The sequence below is a fragment of the Pteropus alecto genome, unplaced genomic scaffold (genome assembly GCF_000325575.1).
Source record: "Pteropus alecto unplaced genomic scaffold, ASM32557v1 scaffold94, whole genome shotgun sequence".
Classification (NCBI taxonomy): domain Eukaryota; kingdom Metazoa; phylum Chordata; class Mammalia; order Chiroptera; family Pteropodidae; genus Pteropus; species Pteropus alecto.
Genome location: NW_006437736.1, coordinates 10,315,081 through 10,334,591, shown reverse-complemented (window position 1 = coordinate 10,334,591; position 19,511 = coordinate 10,315,081). Strand labels below are relative to the sequence as shown.

The following is a 19,511-nucleotide window of genomic DNA, read 5'->3' as shown; positions in this document are numbered from 1 at the left end:
ACGACTAACAAAACTGCTTGCACCAGCTCCGATGCAGAGCCAATGCACAGCCAGTGCTTTGATGAATACTGCTATAGACCTCATAATATGAAGATAAGGCAGTTTCTTCACTCATTAACAGAAGTCTTATAGCCATAGATTTGATTCAATATTTACCAGTAAGGCCTTGAATAATACTAGGTTGGAAATAAAACACAAATATTAAAAGTCATGGCCTCTATTTTTTTTTTAATCTTACTAGAGTTAAATAGAATGTCTTAATATACCAACAGGAATTAAATTAGTTTTTATGGACTATGTCTATTATTTGAAGTCCTATCCTCTCGTAACCTAAATAACCAAGAAATGTAGACCACTGTAAATTACCTTATTTGATATAATAGAGATATAGTGATATTCCAAGTATATCTCTCTCCAGAGGACAGGCTTATTGTTGTGTTGATTAATATTCTCTCCTGCTGTATTCTAGTAGGCTAAAGAAATGAAAAGAAACATGATAACAAACCAGCAAAGCAAATATTTCTGGTTAGTTTCCACAGAGACTATAGAAATGCTTGTCACCTGCTTCCTCTTGCTGGGCAGAGCAAGTTAGCTTAGTGGCGGTCCCTTTTTCAATACTTCTGAAAGCAAATCTTAAAATAGAATGTCCGTGGAAAATAGCAAACATGTGTTCCCCAGAGAAGAACAGGGTCTGTGGCAGGTGCCTATCTCCGTATCCATCTGTAGAAGTGTCTGCAGGAAATAAATGAGAGGAAAAAGGCTTACACAGAAAATGTCAGAGTTACTATTTTTGATATTTATTTAGCAACATCATACCCAGATTTCAAGACAAAACTTAGTTTTTGCCCGATTCCTGGCTTAGCACTCCAAACACATCACTGCTGTTTGGAATGCTGTATTTACATGGCACTCCTGTCGGTTATGGCTAATTTTAATTGGGCTTTAATTTCAAGGAAGAGGTGCTAGATCAGAGGATCTGTTTGTATCACAAGTGTTATATTAATGTGGAACTTACTCTGCATTCAGTAGAGGTAAAAATAATGGCAGAAAATGCACAGGATTTCATGTTTGTTCTTATAATGAAGCCCCTTGCTCACCATTACATTGGTGACCTTGGTGCCCTAAAATTCATATGAAGCTCCATTTGTTTTCTTGAGCAATGCCCTCCCTTGGTATCTAATCCATTATTCACATTTCATGAAATCATTCATACACTGGTCATTTATTTATGGAGATCTTGGAGAAACAATGGTGGCAGCTTTGATTTTACCTTCAAAGAGTTTCCAGCCTCAATGGGGAGGTACAGGATTAGAGATATAGATTTAGAGCATTGTAGCACTTGCCATAATAAACAAAGGTACCGACTGGCCTGTGAATGTAGAGGAAGTGACAAACTTGAGCTGTGGAATCACGAAGTGCTTCACAAAATAGGCGACATGCAGCCTAGATCTGGAAAAACAAATAAGAGTTTTAAACTTAGTAATGGTGAATAGTTGTATCAATATTTTGTAAAATGTGACTTTTCACTCATGACCTGTTTTCTTGGGACCCTTGTGTAGTCTCGCAGTGGAAATACTGTTTTTGTGGAATATTTCATATTATTTCTCTGCTTCTCCACATCATGTTTCTTATGTCTGGACAATAGCTAAAAGTTAGAGCTGTTAAAAGCAAAATTTTATTGGTGATTTCAATATCTCCCTACTGACTATTTTTCCCATGTTGATTTCCAGAAGTTCCTTCTAGTTTCAAAAACTCAATATCTACTGATTTTTATTTTTCTTTTCCTGTGATAAAATCCATCAGTAGTTAATGAGCTCTTAACTATTAAATATGACTTTAACCTTGCCCTCAAGAATGCAAGGCAAGACATACCTAAGATAGCATTTAATTTAAAACAATAAGCTTGTATTTACTCAGTTTTAGCCATGAGAATCTTGACAAAATGGGAGCTTTTGTTTTTTAAAAAAATGAAAATGAATAAGTAATCTATAGAGAGATTAGAGGATGTTTTAAAACAACTATTTAGAATTCCAGGGGGAAAGTGTGCTTATAAAAAAAATAATCACTTTAAAGAATAAAGGCTGTAAGCATTCATTGCTAACTGGCAAACTGGACAAGGCCAACAAAGAAAAAAGATAATATTGAACAACAAGGAATTGCTCAAGTGAGCCATATAAGCTGCCTAACCACCCTTGGCAGCCAACTAGACGTTGGGCGGGGTCGTATAGAATGTATGGGTCATTGATAAGGAGTGCCAAACTATAGTAAATGTCAGTTAAAGTGTGAAGGTAGCACATTTCTATACATGTCAAAAAAAGTAGCAAGAGTAAATCCCAGTGTTCTATTTTTATATAGACATACACTCTCCCTAGCCAGAAGAATCCTGCAGTTCTGAATCAAAACATCTGAACATCTGAAGAAGTTGACAGTAAGTGCTCATAAAGTGTCAGTCGCTGTTCACTTGTTAAGATAGATTGATACGGTTATAACTCTATTTTTAAAAACAAAACCAAAAACTTGGCATCATGCCTTTACCTGTGCATCACAGTTCTTCTAGGGATCAGAGACACTGCCATGAGTGAGAAACACCTATTTCCTGTTTTGTAGCACTTGAGGCCCAGACAAGGAGACAGATGTTCATCTAATGTTAAGTATGTGACAACAGGGGTGAACAATGGTTGTCGCTAACGAGAGCTAGCCACGTCTTGGGGTGTGTCTGAGAAAATTTCTCTGGGAAGTGAGATTTCAACTGGGAACTGAAGGATCACTTGAAACTGGCCAGGAGTGAGTAGAGGCTGAGATTGGACAGAGTTTGGAGTCCAGAGATAGGATGGAGTGGGAGAAAATGTTGAACAGATGTGAGAGATAGGATTTGGATGTCATAATAGGGTACACCTGTTGATTAATCCCATAATATAACAACTGGGGTATAGTCATGGGAGCTCAGAGGAGTGAGAAGACTAGGCACCAGGAGACAGAAGACCTAAGACCTAGTGCCGACTCAGACACATTCCAGAGGTCAGCTTGTGTGTGTTTCGTGGTTTATCACTTCTTTTCTCACTTCTATAAAATCATAGAAATGATATGTACTTAGGGTGACTGTGTGGATTGTATTACGTATGAAAGTTCTCAGTAAGCAATAAAGCATATAGGACGATAGGTTTTGTTTGTTAGTACTTTACGTGGCTAGATAGCACATTTGGGAAAAATCTCCAAATATAAATCTGTTTGGGAAGATTTATATCTGAGATTGTGAACTCAGATGAGCCAGTCAGGTCACCTTAATAGTGAAGGAGGCTCAATCAAAGCAATGATGTAGAATAGCAGGGACTGTGACAAACTGGAGAGGGCATGCCCTGGCTGAAATTCAAGACAATATGTTGTTATATAAGAATATTGATATAGCAGAGCCAGCTCTTCTAACTTTAGCTTCTAAATTTTTAAAGATATCATTTTATTCAGATGTTTACATGAAACTAGTCGATGACTAATTCCAACATTCAACAACGACACTGTGGGTCAATGTGAAACAACCCCTCGCCCACACACACACACACAAAACACACATGAACTTTCTGTGAATTCTGACATGGGGATTGTGGAATCAGGTTCAGATGAATAATAGAGAGTACATGTGTCCCTAGTCATTTGAAATTAATGTCGATGTCATATAAGCAAGCCATATTCTTTAGTGCACAATGACGATACTAGGCTAGAATACTGAATGATGTAAATAGCAGTCTTTATGTTCCTTGTCACTAGACTAATAAGACATTTTCTTTATTTTATTTTCTTCCCTTTTGTAAAATGCATTGTTTTATAGGAGTCATATTTGCTGACTTCTACGTTGAATGTGCCACTCCCTTGCTCAAGAATGCCAGGTAGCTCCCATCACATAGATCAAACATAGAATCTGAGCCTCCTTGCTTTGTCTTCCTCTTCACTCATCTCACCCGAGTCCTTCTTTCTGTTCTACTCTTTATTCTCTGTATCTTACTAAGAGCCAGCTTTTTTTCCATGCAAATTGAACCTTCTGAAGCCATTTTGTTAACTGTCAGCGCTCAGGTCTTTAAAACCAGATACAAAATTGTATAGCTTGTAGTTATTTTTAATGGACTTCCAGAAATTTTCTTGAGCCGAGCAAGAAATGTAGATCTTGTTAATTTTCTATTATTATGACTCTGTCTTCTTAAACTATATTAAATCTCAAGCCAACTAAAAATAGATGTAAACAACTGATAATGAATGCACAGACACACGCAGTGTAATGACTAGGTTTAATCCAAACTTTAATGACTATGTTTTCTAAAATATACTCACCTTATGTTAGCATTTTCATCAAAATAAAATATTGTCCTAAAAGAAAGATTAGCACAATAACCAGCATGTTTAAGGAATGTGATTTCATAAAACCTCGCCTTTTACCTTTGACTTTTGTATTACCAGTAAAGGGGAACTCTGAGGATTGTATATTTTTAGAAATGCGACAAAAAAGAAATTCTTAGAAAAAAATTGCTTTTTAAAAAAAGGTCATATTTATTTTTATATTTATTTTCATCATATCTTGATATTCTAATACAGATGGTTTTAGACCTCAATTTGTTTTATATCCAGGATATGGCGACAGGAAAAAATGAGTGATTTCACTACTTGCTATACTGAGTTCTATCCACTGGAAACATGGAAAATGAAGCTCAGACTTACTCTCTCTGATTAGAGAAGGAAATGGAAAAGGAGGTAATAGAAGAAGGATTACCTTCCTGAAAACCTTGGTCACCCCTGTTTGAGAGCCTCTCATTTTAATCTTCATGTTATGTTCACTTTTATTTCACTTTGGTGCTATTGGTTTATCAAAGATTTTAATTGGAAAATACTAGGTTCTCATTTTCTCTCTGAGAGTGATACTTTAAAATAGGTGAAATTTATTTGTCAGGTGTGTGCAAATTATTTAGAGGTGTCTAAGGTAAAATCAATGTAATGGTTTCACTTAAGGTACTCACAAAGCGATTAGAACAATATTAATACTTAACTCCTATTATTATGGTTACAGAATTCACAAGTAAGAATAGAAACAATTCTGAGTTAAGAATATAACTTAGTAATCAGGTAATCAGTGATGAATGCAAATCTTCTTAAATGAATGCTCGCAAAGAATGGGTTTTCACAAAAGTTTAAACAAAAATTGACAGCTGCATAGGGCTGTGTTTAGATTTCTTCTCCCGTAGTATAGCAGATGCTTAGATGTGACAATAAAGACTGAAAAGGTTTGCAGTGAAAACTGAGAGTAACACTTGTCTACTGCAGTAATGAATGCTTCAGGCTTCTTACAGTGAATTGCAAGTGGTTTCTTTCACGAAAACCATAAATATACATGGTGACAATAACATGTATTACTAACTCTGTCATTCTTCTTATCCATTAACTAACAAGATGTACATAGTAGCTGTTGCATATTGATAATGGGGTAGATAATGCACAAATGGTTTCTGTTTCATTAAGATCAGTTTTATTTTTATTTTTCTAGAGCTTTTGGTATAACCCAAAGAAAATTTTTCACAGATGGATTTAAGTTTTACTGTCAGTTCATGAAAGAGTATTTAAAATAAATTTAAGAAAACTTTTACTTATTTAACTCTTATTGCAAAAAATATATATTAAAATTTGATTTGTATATTTTTGTATAGAATGGAAAGAAAATATGGTCAGATAAGCAGTTTATTTTCTTATACATTGCCAAGAGGATAAATGCACAATAAATTTAATCCATAAAAGTGTGAGCCATTTAAAATAATTATTGACTTCTGTATATGTGAAGTCATATTATTGAAAAGCCATTTATTTTATATAGCCACTTTTATGTATCTATTATATATATAATTATAGCTATTATAAGTGTATGTAGTGGTACATTATATTCAAGGAATTAGAGAAGATTTGCTTGGTTTCGGTAACTCTATGGGGTACCTGGGAAAGGTTTTACCTAAAAAGATGACATTTAAGCTGATTATTTAAGAATGTAGAATGAAGACATAGGGGGAAATCATTCTAGGCAGAGAAAATAACACCTGCAAAGGTACCCCACAATTATGGTGGGAATTTCAACATGGCGGAGCTCTGAGTATATGTACATGTGAAGGAAGAAAGGTAAACAATGAATTAGATGTAATAATGCCGGAGGGCAATGAGCTTAGAATGCAAAGAAAAGGAATCTGAATTTTTGATCTTGTAGAAAATAGCCAACCAAGCTATATGATTGCATTTTTATCTTTTAGACTGGCTTTGTGATTTGAAATGTTTTGTTGTTGTTATTTTTTTTTTTATGGTGACTAACTCAGCCAAACCATGGAAAAATATGCATACTGGCTATAGGGAGAAACAAGAGGGGAAAGATAAATAAGATTTTATCATTTTCTAGCCCTCCAAAATAGTGAGTTGCTTTGAGGCATAGTGATGACAATGAAGAAAATAAGCTAAATTCACTAAACTTTTCTGAGTTACTGTTGACAAATGTTAGTGACAAATTGAACGTGATGAAACAGGGAGAGGGAAGAGTTAAGGGTGACACTGAATTTCCTAGTTTAGAGGACTGCATTGGGTGGTGATGCCATTATGATTAATACTGGAAGTAGGAAAATTTACTGGGGATGAGGAGGGAAATAAATACAAAGTTTGAAATGTTTGAAAGAAAACTTAGTAGAGAACTCTAGAGATGAGTGATGTAGGTATGAAACTCAAAAGGGTTGTGACTGTTTCATTCTTATTTGTACCTGTCGATTCAGATAAGTGAGTGTTGGATGGAGGAGGTAGTATTTATGGAGCGGTGGAAGACCGTCTCAACCCCTTATCTAGGAGAATGAATGAAAACATAGAAGAGGACCACAGATGGAAACTTGGAAAACTAGCTCACATTTAAAGGATGGGCATAATGGAAGAGTCAAAAGGGAGAGACTGAAGCAAGAGAGACTTAAGGAAGAGCGACACCATTGGAAACCAAGGCAAAAATGGAATTCGAGCAGAAGGGAGTACTATTAGTCTTGAATTTTGCTAAGCTACCAAATGGTATAAAGATTGAAGTACCAGTCTTTGGTCAGAAATAAGGAAGTTTATGGTCATCTCAGAAATAATGAATTATTGACGATGTGAACCATATTGAAATGAATGGAATCATGAATATGACTTGAGGAAGATGAGTCAGTAATAGTAGGCGGGCTATCTTTTCTACACATTTGGTGTTGAAGGAAAGGAGAGGAATAGAATGGTAGCTATACGCAGTGGTAGGATAGAAGGAAAGCTTTTGAGAAAGTGGGAAGGTTGAGCACGTTTGTTTTTTGTGTTTCTAAAGAAAGAGAGAAACAGATTACTAATTGAGTAACTCTTTGTGAAGGTAGACACAATCTACCTGTAAGAAAGACCTGGGGAAGAAAAATGTATACCTTTCTCCTCCAAGAGAGGAGCAAAGAAGCTAACGGTAATTGTCAACTAGTAAAAAAAAGAGATTTCCACTTTGGGGGCTCTTTTATTCTTAAGGAAGAAAGAAGCAAGGTACTCAGCTGAGAGCTGACAAGAGAAGAGTAGTAAAGATTTGTAACAGCTGCCTTGAGGACTAGGACAGGAAGATAAGTGCAAGAGAAGGACTTTCTGAAGTCATTCTTTTGTAATGGCATCAGTCTGGCTAGTGGTGTAAGTTTTTTCAGCATCACTGGATAGCTTTGAAGCAGGAATAGAGATCTATTAATTAAATTACTCAGAATTAGAAATTGATCCAAAGCTATGACAGAGGACAGTAGGGAAAAATATAAGAGTCTGAACATGGCAATGTAGTGATGTAGGGGGGCAGAAACTAAATAATCAAGACTTATAACATTGCTTTTATTTTTTACTATAATCTTGGAGATTTCAGTAGAAAGGCTTTATTCTAAGTCAACTTTAAAAGAAGACAAATATTTAGACAGAAATCAGCTACTCTTTACTGAATTCATCATTGTGTAAGGCAGCATAAGTAAAAGAAAGCTACAGTCATTGGTTTAATTTTCTTGAGTTTTTGTAGTAAAATGAATTCTCAGAAAGTTCATCCTTTGAATAAGATTTTAACTAGGAGACCATCATTACCTTGTTTCAACAGCTATCTTTGTAATTGCTTGAATTCTCACTTGCATTTTAGTTAGTGAGAAATAAATAATAAAGATAGACTTTTGAGAAGGGGTAATTATAAATTTGTTTATAAAGACTTCATTGTAAGATCTTTAAGTCAAACCTTTAATTTACTGTCACAGAAATTTGTTGAAATCTGCCTTCAAGTGTAAAAAGCTTTTTCATTACTACATTTTCTGGGGGGTGACATAATAGACTATATATTGAACTTGCTGGTCTGGTTCTGCTCTCAACCACTTAAATCTAAATATGTCACTTTATATCTTAGGGTTTCAACATAATCAGTGTAAAAATCACTGTACTTTCCTCTATGGTTCAGGCTGAGAGCTTGCCATGCGGGAGAAATCACCTTATGATAAAATTCTCTTAAATGGACAATTAAGACGGTTCTACCGTCTCTGGTTTCCTTTCCCTCCCTTTTACCACTACCACCTCCTATACCGAATGAGGTTAGAATATTCTGGAAACAAATATATTCACATTTCCAGTTACTGGTAACATCTGTGAACTTAAATGATCTCTGTATTGCTATTGTACTCCACTGTGTTGAAATTTTATGTTCATGTTTATATCTTACCCACTAGACTGTACCTACCTGAAGAAAATAAATTGTTCCTTATTTCTTTAAATCCCCATGATGTAACATAGTGGTTGATACATAGTGGATGATCAATAAAGGTATGTTGAGTAATCTAATTAAGGAATAGATCAGTTAACATAAGCATGATTACATTCTGAGACTTATAATGGAAGAAACAAACATATTTACAGAAGAGGTAGTGATCTGCCATGTTAGGTCCAGAGAAATATATTCAATTAACTTGATCTGTTTGGTGAACTCGGAAATGAAGTAACTTTGTAATTTGGTGAGATACAGTTAAACTTCTATGAGAAACATTTTCTGCAAGTGCCAACAATAGATGGAGGCATTAAAAAAATCCTATTTATGAAAACTAGAGATGGGCAGGTTAAGCGCATAGAGAAAATAAGATCTTTGGTTTTCATTGTCGCCAGATAATAAATGATCCCTATGAATCATTTATTTACTTTGTAATTGAACAAGTCATAAAATGAATTGAGCATCCACAGATTTGTTGCAAATGAAGATGAACCATCATGTGCTTTTATTTGATAAGAAATTGAATTTTCAAGATAGTTAAAAAGGTTGGTATATTGTATGGTTGTAATGCCATTATTCAAACAAGTGATTATCTAGTTTTTCTCAATAGAATGTTAGCCTATTTGAGGGGAATATTTTCACTAAACTTGCAGTTGCTTGTATTTATTGGTCAAGATTGCCTTGATCTTTTATCACCTAGGGATTTACTTCTAGAAATCCAGTAGGTGATACAAACATTTGTTATGCATGCTCATTCTATGTGACACCCATGAAAATGGTCAAAAAAATTTTTTTTTTAATTTAATTTATTCCTACTCTATCTTGGCTCATTCCCATCAAACAAGGGGATGTACTGATTTTTTTTTTTCATGCGCAATTTGTTTGAAGTTTAGTTTAGCGGTTGATTTGTCAATGTGCAAGCACAGTTGATTCACATGGAGTCCATGATTGAGACCTTGCTTCTCCTCTCCTACTCTTATTGTTTTCCATCTCAACCAATTCAAAATTTGACATAAATTTCAAAGTTGAAGTTTTTTGTAGTATTTTGATCTTCAGTTGTGTGAGACTGTAGAACAGAGAAGGGAAAATATCTTAAGGAAAATCGTTTTATGGGAACTTAATGATAAACTCATGGGAAATCATACTTCTCTTTATCAGGGAGATACAAAATATTTCAAAGTATCTCTTTAGAAATTCCTTACCATTATTTTCCCTTTCACATTATCTTTTAATTTTCTAGAAAGGAGAGCATGGAATAGTAAAAAATATAGGATTTGGTTCTGAGGCACATGAATTTGAATTCTGACCCTGGAACTTACTCATTGTATGACCCAGGGCATATAATTAATTTTGCTGTGTTTCAATTGTCTCATGTAAGAAAAGCTAAGTGTCATTTTGCAGAGTAAGTGAAGTAACTAATTTCAGCTGAATTAAAAGTAGAAGGAAGTAACCTATAGAATGATGTTTACTTTGTAGTTGAAAACTATGGAGTGTGACAATGACAAATGACTTTGAACCCATTAAGTCTCATAGGCTAACCAGAACCATTTCTTTACAGTCAATTTTTTTTCATGTATATGCATTTAGATATAGTTTTAGCTATTGCAAACACTTGGTCTAAACCAAGACGATATTCAGCAGATACAAAGCCCTATATTTAGATTTTTAAAAATCAGTTTCATGAGTATGGAATGAAAGGGATCTGGCTTGTCAACACTACAAATAAGCTAAGATCTAGCAGATTTATATGAGTGCTTTGCTCTTACATTCATTCACCAAATATATATTGAGTGCATACTGTGTGCTCAGTGCTGAAGATGGAGCAGTAAGCAAAACAAGCAAGAATCCCTGCCTTCATAGAGCTTCTGTTGTAATTAATCATAAACTTAATCCAAAACAAATCCAGTGAAGCCGCTGTGAGAGAGAAAGAGGGAGTTCACTTTTATATTACAGTTTCCAGCTATAATAAATCAAGACTTTAATGGATTTTATGCTTAGTGAACATACTTGTCATCTTATGTTTATTTTTGTGATACAAATTAAAAGAGATATTGATAAATTGGAACATCTTGGGGAGACAACACCATGGATTTTCTGGTAAATGGTGTGCGAGGAGAAATGAGTGAAGAAACTAGGTAGGTTATGTCCAGAAAAGAAAAGGGCTGGAGGAGATGACAGCTGACCTCAAGATTTGAAGGGGCAAAATAAGCAGAAAGGCTGACTTTATATTGTTCAAATATTGGACTAGAACCAAAGAGTGGCATTTTTTAAAAAGTAGAATTCAGCTCAAGACAGAATTTTCTATTTAGAAGAGTTGTTCTGTAGACAAGAGGTTGTCAGAGGCCAGCTTCCTCTTCGCTGAAGGTTAACTCGGCAGAACCTGGAAGAACAGGATCAGGGGTTCTCTCTGAGTGGGAGACTGGCAAGATGTGCTTTGGGTTCTCCAAAGCTGAGACCATTTTTGCTCTAAAGTTAACCACGGCAATAATTTATAGCCCTACAATCTCAGAGCCAACATATTTCCTATGACAATGTCGCTATAGGTTTCTGACCTTGAAAGTTTCTTATAATTGTGCAATTCTAAAAGTATCTGCCTGATAAATTTTATAGAAAAAGAGAATGAAGCTTTTCTTATTTATCAGCCATATTCAAGAAGTGTTTTCTTGGTGTATGGATTTCACTTTTGTTTTTAAAATAGCGACCCCCTTGAGGATTTGCCTGTCTCAGTCCATTTTCTTATCAGGATTGAAGACGACAGATTATGCTAATGCCCAAATATTAATTTCTATAGCATAGCTATATTATTCATTGGCCAACATTCTGTGGATTTCCTGGATTTCTATTAGCTTGTCCTAAATCCCTGGCAAGCTAAATTTCTCTAACAGTCTTCGATTCATTGCATTAAATGCCTGTTCAGCCTTGGAAGATATATTGATTTTTTTTTTTTTCCGCAGCAAGTGACAAATACCATTTTCATGACTATAATAGAGATTGATTATATTTTGTGGAACACAGAGAGAGCTGGTCTTAGTGAGACAAACTTAGGGCTTACAAAAATGAAAAATAAAATCATTTGAATTAATATGAAGTTAATAAATTCATCTGTTGCTGATGAAGTAGAAATATTTCGAGAAAAAAATGAAAAGCTCTGTTTTGCGCACACACGGTGAGAAGTTAAGAGCAATATCAATACTCTGGGGTGCTGGTTTTGTGAAACCTTTTATAAAGTTAATGGTAATTGTTTTCAAACCCAAAGCTCTGACATTAACCCCCAGAACACCTGGGCATATTGCGAGATAATATTTACATTGAGTGACATTTCAACTAAGTTAGGACAAAAGTAAATCATGATTAATGTCAATTAAATGTGAAATAGCAAGTAGTTTATGGGGAGCAGTCTTTGTTTCTGATATGACATATGTAGCCTCAATTTAAAATCGAACTGGTTCCCTTTTCATTCTAAGTTTTTACCAGTAAGGACTTAACTAGAACAAATGTTAATATGGTTTTTATTATTCTGCCTTACCATCCAGTAGCTTTTACCTTTTGACCTAAAAGGAATTAAAACAAAAAATAAACAAACAAACAAAAACCACGTATACATGTCATAAGCTTCATGTATATAAAGGGTATATGCTATTTTTTAAAGAGCAACTAGAAATAAGAAACAAAAGGAAAGTATTTTAAGGTATTAAAATAGCTATGATGGACCTGGCAAACATTGCTAGGGAAGATTATAGAATTGCATTCTCTGAAGAAGTAAAAAAAAAAAACCTTTAAAACAAGGAAACAAGCTTGTGTCCCTTTAGGGACCTTATCCGTTTGTTCATCTTCTATCCTCATCACCTAACATTGTACCAATTACATTACCTGACACGTCTTAGGGGCACAGTAGTATTTGTTAAATGAATAGACAAGTTTTCATAATAGCAGAAAGAAATTAAAATCATCATAGCAAACAATGTGGTTAAGGTACTAATATGTGCCATGGAACTTTACTGTTTTTACCTCTAATTTTCATAATTCTTACATGGCTACTAGGTGATAAGTCCTGGAGTGGGGCCAGGGGGAGGAAAAAACCAGCATTGATGAAGCTAAAGATATTTATACATGTTCTGAAATATGTATTTACATGGTTTTATGAGAAAAAAATGACCATACCTAGGATTTGGGAAATACCAGAGAAATTATGGTTATTTTTATGGCCCAATCTTTTATTGTATGATTGTACTACACATAGTAACACTCTATTATCTTAAAAATGTTTTCTAATTATTTCACAAGTATATGCTTTGTCTCTTCTATGAGATCTTTGTTGGTAAATTATTTTTGGACCTTCCTAGATGTTCTCTGTATCAACCTCACTGTAACTTTGGATTCAAAGTGTTTCTAAAAGTCCTGAGTCATGGATCTATACAGTGGAGAGATGAAATCACCAATTTTAACATACTTATCCTTAAATGATGAAGAAACTATTCCAACAATAGTTGACTATTTCCTTTGATCATATATCTAGAGAAAATATTTTATCTTTAAAATTTTTTATTGAAATTTCTAATTTTTCGTTTATGGAAAGAATACTTTGCTCAAGAAATTAATGTTTGCTTAAGTCTCGTAGTTTATAAAATATGGCTTTAAAAGTAATTTAAATGAAATAAGAGCTGTAGGACTTGTTTATTCCCATCAATTTCTGTGAAACTAATAAATAGTTTTTTCCTTATTATTTACTGTCTGAATAGACTTGGTAAAGCTGTTTCTTTCACTGCAACATACACAGCCAGCAAAAGAGACATGTGTTTCATCGGTGCCATTAAAAATATGAAAATGTGATTTAATTTACACCATAACTCCTTTACATTTTACTTTTCCTTACGTATTTCTGAAAATTGGAGTAAAACTAAAATTCAAATTAAAGCCAATTGCTGAAAAATTGAAAATTTAAACCTGGGAAATACATAAATCTATCTAACTATATGTTAAATTATGTTTTCTATAATGTTTAAGAGTTAAAAGACATTTTCTGATGTTTAAAAAAAATACATAAATTAGTCTTATGTTAATCTTTTAAAATTGCTATGTTGGTATAGAAAAAGAAACATCTTTTACCTAGTATCAAGTTAGTGATTTAAATAGCATCTGTTGGATGTCATTTTGAAAATGAAATTGATCTTAAACTTAAATGTAAAATAACTGTTCGTGTTCAGCATTCTTATGTATTATAAGTTAAGATATTTTATGGAAACCAAATATTTAATAGTATTAAATCAGAGAATGACTGAAAGCAGGCTGATGAAAGCTATCTAATGAATAATCAAGTAGCATAACAATATAATTTAGGCTGTAAATTCTAATGTTAGATGTATGTATTTGTTTCAGGCTCTACTCTTTAAAAAGGTGAATATAAAGTTTCCTTCATCAGATGGAAAAATTGATAGATTAATTAAAGTAGAAAGGTTTCTGTAAAGTACAAGTCAATATGTACATAGTTAACTTCTCTGAATGATTTTTAAAGGCTGCAATTTCATTAAATTTTGAGAATTAATCAAAATGAAAGAAAGCCAGTTTCTCCTCCACACCATCTTCAAAAGTGACACTGCTTTGCAGAAGTTATTTAAAATACTTGGCAAGCATTTAATAGGTTTTGAAAATGCTATATAAATATTTTAGCAACTTCAAAGTTAAAATTTTACAATTTTAAGTTACAGAAGGATTTATGCTCATTGTTTGAAATATATAAGTGATTCAGACGTGTACATTGAAGAGTGAAAGCCCTATCTTTCATTTCTTGTTCAATTCTTCAATCCTTCTATTGTTAAGTGAACTTTCTCTATAAACGAAGAAACATACTTAAATGCACATATGAAAATATTGCTTTTGTCAATAAAAATTGGATTCTATACATATTTTTCTATAATTGGGTTTTTAAGTTATTTCTCTTGAGTATTATTTCATAATATAAAGATTTTCAGAACTCGTGACTGTAACTGCTTAGTTTTCTGTACCTTGATGTTATAATTCCCTTATTGATGTTCTTATAATTTGTCTCCACCTTTTTTCTGTAAATTAATGATTATATGAGCATCCGTGTGTATGTATATGTGTTTGTGTGGGTGGGTTTGGGTGTGTGTGCGCATACAAGCACGGACATGTGTGCAATCTGTTTATCCTCATGCTCTTTTGCAGTTATTTCTCTAAGCTAGACTTTTAGAAGTACTTTTTTGTTGTTGTTAAAGAGTGTGGGCGTTTAAATTTTTGTTAGACATTACCAATTCCCCTCAAGATAGTATATCTATTTAAACTTTCATGCATAGATAATAATAGTCCTCTCTTCCCCGTACCTATATTAGCAATGACTATTATTTATGCTCTTAATTTTTGACCAATATGATAATATTTATCAATGATTTGCTAATTTCTCTAATTAACCAAACTAATGTTTATTTATCTGAAGGGTTAGAATCGAGTGAGATCTTCTGAAAATGGGTACTTAGAGTTATCAGAAGTTAGTGTGCTTTAAAGTTTTTCTTTTTTCTTAAAGAAAATAGTACTGTACCAAAATAAATTGAACTTCAGAGTTGTTCTTAAAAACATATTGGAATATTGACATATAGGAAATTCTGATGAGATTTTGGATTAAGGGCTTCTGCTTTTGAGAGAAACACAAATATTGATGTTTATTTGGAGCAAAGGTGATTGCTATTAGCACACACCTAGGTTAAAATTAATTCTCATTTGGACTTCTGGCTCAGCATTTCTTGTCCTCCAACCTCCCTTCCCAAAGTCCTTCTAACATATCCTTCAGTTCACTTCTCCCCAAATACTTTAAAGGTTTCCTGTTGCCTCTAAGAGATTAAAAATAATTTTATAATTTATGAGTCTGTTTAAAAATCCAGTTTCTCAATTCTCATCCCTGAGGAGTCTGCTTCACAGTGTCTGGAGTGGGCAAGATCATCTGAGTTTTCAATGGGAATGCCAGGTGCTGCTCCAGACTACATCTTGAGAAAGACTGGGGTGGGGGAACAGTTTTTGTACATACTAGTAAAGACCCCTCATAATCAACTTTTCTACCTTTTTAACCTTGCACATATTTCTCTATCCTCTAGCCAAATGGAATGATGTGCTCTCTCTCATACTGGATCCTAGATTCTTCTATCTCTGTATTTTCCCCCTGGAAAACCACTTCTCTCCTCTTCACTTCTATCTGTACCTTATCCCTCATGTCCTAAATCAAATCTCACCTCTTCAATGAAGACTTTCATTTCTTCGTCCACTCCTACAGCATTTATCCACATCAAACATTTACACTTAGGGTTTAGTATTGTTCCTTGTGGTTCACATGTAATTCTCTGTATCCCTCAGAGTGCCTTACACATAATCAACACTGTAAAAAATGTGTTGGTTGAGTGAGTGAGTGATAATGTAATTAGAGTACTAGGGAGCAGGTCAAAGACTGCACTTCAACCCCACGAAGCCACTTCATGATGTTTTGCAACTTGTTCTACTCCTGAGAGACTCTGTTGCTCTCACTTCAAATCGAATTGCTTGCTTTAGTGAATAAAACAAAAGCTCATGCTTACCATATATTTGGGTCTCTTAATTGCATAGTTAAACCACCCTACTTGCAGTACTTGAGAAAGTTAATCCATACCAGAGATAAAGTTTTTAAAATTTATTTGAATTCCAATGTTATAACTCCATACAATTTTTCCTCAGTATATCTATGTTGCTAAAGGCCCACCTTGCTTAGCTTCTTAAAAGACAATTGTTTTTATGTTCAGAATAATTGCTTATCAGTAACTACAACATAACCCGGTGGTCAGATCATTAGAATAAATGTAACATTTGTCACAGGCACAGAACTTCAAGTGCATTTGATTCCTGTGCTGTATTCTTGCTATATAGAACCAAATTATATAATTTAGTATAGCTATGAGTATAAGCTGGCATGGTGTTCATGAAAATTGGGATGTCCTTCATGCTACTAAAAATGATATTTCTTGAGAATGAAAAATGGAACTCACAAAATAACATTTACTAGTGTTATTCAAGATTGTCTCAAGAAAAGCATTCATTAGGAAAATAAGTTCGATCATAAGGTAGGCATCTCTCTAATATTAAAATTAGCACGATCTATTCTTTTTTCTCAATTTTGAAAAGCAAGCACTTGGTAAGTCACCTTGGGAAAATGATGGCAATTTATTAATTTGTCATTTTCCTGGACTGAAAACATTGTGACAAACAAAAAAGACATCCGTTGGACATATATTCCTTTCTCTTAAAACTAGCAATTTAGTACATTAGTGGAACGTCTTTGGCCAGGCTAGTCTCCTGTAGGTTTGACTGTGAAGGAGCAGGTGTGTGCTTCCAAAGTGTCTTTACAAGTGTCTCAGTGGGCTTCTCTCCCACGCCTCCGCAGGAGACAGCTCATCTGTTTAATCCTCATGTTTTAGTCAACCTTTCTTATTATGCAGACGGGGTTCTGAGGCTCAGCTGGATTTTGACTCTCAGAATGAATTGATGGGGCTCTTTGATCTTAACTGTGTTTCATCTTTCCTCTTAATGCATAGTCTTCCCAACTCCCATTCTAGCTGGTGCTCTTAAAATAAACGGATAATTATACAAACAAATAAAAATTGCTATTTAAAACTCAGGTACAAACTTTTCATTTTGGCCTTTTTTTGTCGTAGTAAACTTTCTTGAAAAAATCCCCAAAGCAATTTAAATATGTTACTATGTAAAGGACCACCAGACTAACAGCATTAAACTATTTGCTATGAGTGTGTTTGTGCTTTGTAGGGTCAGATTTGCATAGAAAATAAGACTGACCAATCTTTGCGATTTAGTAAATTGTACAGTAGCTTAATATCTTATTAATAGACGATAGTGGAGCAAAAAGCATACAACCTACTTAGAAAAATTTAACATAGAACTATTGATATCCTGCAGGACAATATTCCTCTTTTAGGTGGGAGTGAGGGAGACTGAATTGCTGAGAAAATTAGTTAGAATCAGAACTAATCCGTATGGAGAAATCATTCTAGGTCATAAAATGCTAGAATAACATCATTCCTTTTAAACAGATCTTTAACATGAAATGTGTAGGTTTTTATGTGAGGTAGGAGTGGAGAGATGTTTAGGGAACAGTGTGAATTGTTTGCGTACCCACATTAAAGCATATAAAGTTTTGATTAATTCAACTGGAAAATATCAAGTTTTTATCTGAGTAACCTTTACTAGTCTAATCTGGTGTTTTGGAGACGTGTTAATTCTTTTTATTTTTAATTCCCTACAAATCCTGGTTTGTCTTGAAGTGTACCATGATCTTGTGATGATGATGTCATGTCAGAACTGTCAGAATAATTTCAGCTAAGCAAAAAATGTGTTTCCTAAGAGCCAGAGGCTCTTGAGAGAGTTATGATGTATTGTGATATGACCCTTCGAGAGGAGACATATTGTGATATGACCCTCTGGTCTATTAAATGTATCTTTATACCAACATATATACACTAAATATGCTAATAACTATTAGTGAATTATGAGAATAAACATTTTTCTTAGAGACATTTAGAGATAAAATATGTAAGGAATTTGATCCCTAATCATAACTCTAAAATATTGCTGTTGTTAAATATTCAACTTTCTTTCTTTCACTCAAAAGTATCTCTTAGGCCCCCGCATGGTAACTTACTCTGAACTAAGGAGATTTTCTTCACTATTTTTGTACTTCCCATATGGAATCTGAGAACAACTGTGCAGGAAGGAAATATAAAAGGTTATCCAATCCTTCTTCAGGCAGAACTACTCTGAGACCCACTAAAGATAGCGTTACTCCCCTCCAACAAATTTGTCTATCTTGCTACCAATTGGGACGTACTTTCTATTTGTTTGTTTGTTAATGTTGCAATTGGAAAGAAAAGCTCTAACAACCAGTCAAGGTGTATGGCTTTAGTGCACTTCATTTAGGTTCTCTGACTTTATTTGCTTTAATATTTTATCCAACACATCTGATTGCTGTGTCACTACTATAAAATTGAAACAAAAATGCCTACACTCAGTTTATAATCATTCTGTGCTGCTTGAACCTCTGAAAGGTAAAGTTTTGCCTTGTCTTCATGATATGTATCAACACAGACCCAATCTCATTTTATTTTATGCCTTTTTCTGTGATTTATAAGTCCTTCAAAGTTCTAGTTTACATTGGAATAATGTCCATCTGGTTCAGTGCTATAACTAATTCCCAGGTTAATGCAACTTATCATATTAGAATTTATTTAAGAGATGCTAAATTGTTATATGTAATTATTGTTAAATTGCTTGCTTAGTAACTCCTAATAGTAATGGGGTAATTCACTTGAACTCCATTATTCTACCTAAATGCGAAAGATGATTTTCTTGCATTATCCTCAAAAGGAGGGAGGGGAGGAAACATTTATATTGTGTGTCTTGGCAGAGTGATGGTTCATAGCTGTAAACTCATTGTGGTCTCTGATCATGCCTTTTGATCTGTGACTGTCAAGATGTGGCCTCAATCCGTGAACATCTCTTCTACCCAGAAACTTCCAGAGGACCAGCCTCAGCTCCCCAAAGTGGCCCAAGGCGATGTTACTTTCAAACACAGAAGTCTGAATAACCCATCAATGGATGATGAAATCAACATACTAGATCATAAGTTGATTAAAAGAAAAAAATTAAGAGAAAGAATATCAAAGTGTATTGCCCATAGTAAGAGTAAGTATTGTTT

The 19,511-nt window shown here is 34.0% G+C and overlaps 1 long non-coding RNA gene across 7 annotated transcripts in view; it reads left to right on the top strand.

The window, feature by feature from the left end:
- The window catches only part of LOC112481894, a 64,293-nt gene that overhangs the window by 8,371 nt on the left and 36,411 nt on the right, over window positions 1–19,511 (top strand). For all 7 annotated transcript variants that reach the window (XR_003047110.1, XR_003047106.1, XR_003047108.1 and 4 more), the window contains one exon: window positions 19,324–19,498. This is a non-coding gene — a long non-coding RNA (uncharacterized LOC112481894). The remainder of the gene's footprint in view (window positions 1–19,323; window positions 19,499–19,511) is intronic.